Source organism: Seriola lalandi, unplaced genomic scaffold (assembly GCF_002814215.2).
Source record: "Seriola lalandi dorsalis isolate HSWRI2012SDOR001 ecotype SW California unplaced genomic scaffold, Sedor1 jcf7180001962464, whole genome shotgun sequence".
In the NCBI taxonomy this organism is placed as follows: Eukaryota; Metazoa; Chordata; class Actinopteri; order Carangiformes; family Carangidae; genus Seriola; species Seriola lalandi.
In genome coordinates this window covers 1-721 of record NW_019433133.1, presented here as the reverse complement: position 1 = coordinate 721, position 721 = coordinate 1, and the positions used below count along the sequence as shown (strand labels likewise).

General features: G+C 46.3%; 1 pseudogene across 1 annotated transcript; it reads left to right on the top strand.

Moving 5' to 3' along the window:
- The first annotated feature begins 6 nt into the window (after positions 1 to 6).
- Positions 7 to 709, top strand: LOC111671084 (myosin heavy chain, skeletal muscle pseudogene; annotated as a pseudogene). Its single transcript, XR_015438435.1, has 3 exons — positions 7 to 24; positions 123 to 213; positions 317 to 709. The product of XR_015438435.1 is annotated as a myosin heavy chain, skeletal muscle pseudogene (transcript).
- Positions 710 to 721: the final 12 nt, after the last annotated feature.

Sequence of the window (721 nt, the reverse complement as noted above, 5' to 3'; positions counted from 1 at the left end):
GCAGTCTGAGGAGAAACTGAAAAAGTAACAGAATTAGTTTTCATCTCTATTTTAAAATAACCATCATGTACACACTCAATAGCTTGGATGAACTTTGACTATGCACTTTATTATTCTCACAGGAAGGACTTTGAAATCAGCCAGCTCCTTAGCAAGGTTGAGGATGAGCAGTCAATGGGCGCTCAGCTTCAGAAGAAGATCAAGGAGCTTCAGGTAACTGTTATATTGTATTACATATAACATTAGTGCAATCCTTTAGTATGTTGTGTTTTAACATTGAATGTTTACTGAAAGACAACATATCTACATTTAACAGGCCCGTATTGAGGAACTGGAGGAAGAGATTGAGGCTGAGCGTGCTGCTCGTGCCAAGGTTGAGAAGCAGAGGGCTGACCTCTCCAGGGAACTGGAGGAGATCAGTGAGAGGCTGGAGGAGGCCGGTGGTGCCACTGCTGCTCAGATTGAGATGAACAAGAAGCGTGAGGCTGAGTTCCAGAAGCTCCGTCGTGACCTTGAGGAGTCCACTCTGCAGCATGAAGCCACCGCTGCTGCTCTTCGCAAGAAGCAGGCTGACAGCGTTGCTGAGCTGGGAGAGCAGATCGACAACCTCCAGCGTGTCAAGCAGAAGCTTGAGAAGGAAAAGAGTGAATACAAGATGGAGATCGATGACCTCTCCAGCAACATGGAAGCTGTGGCCAAAGCAAAGGTACATGACACATTA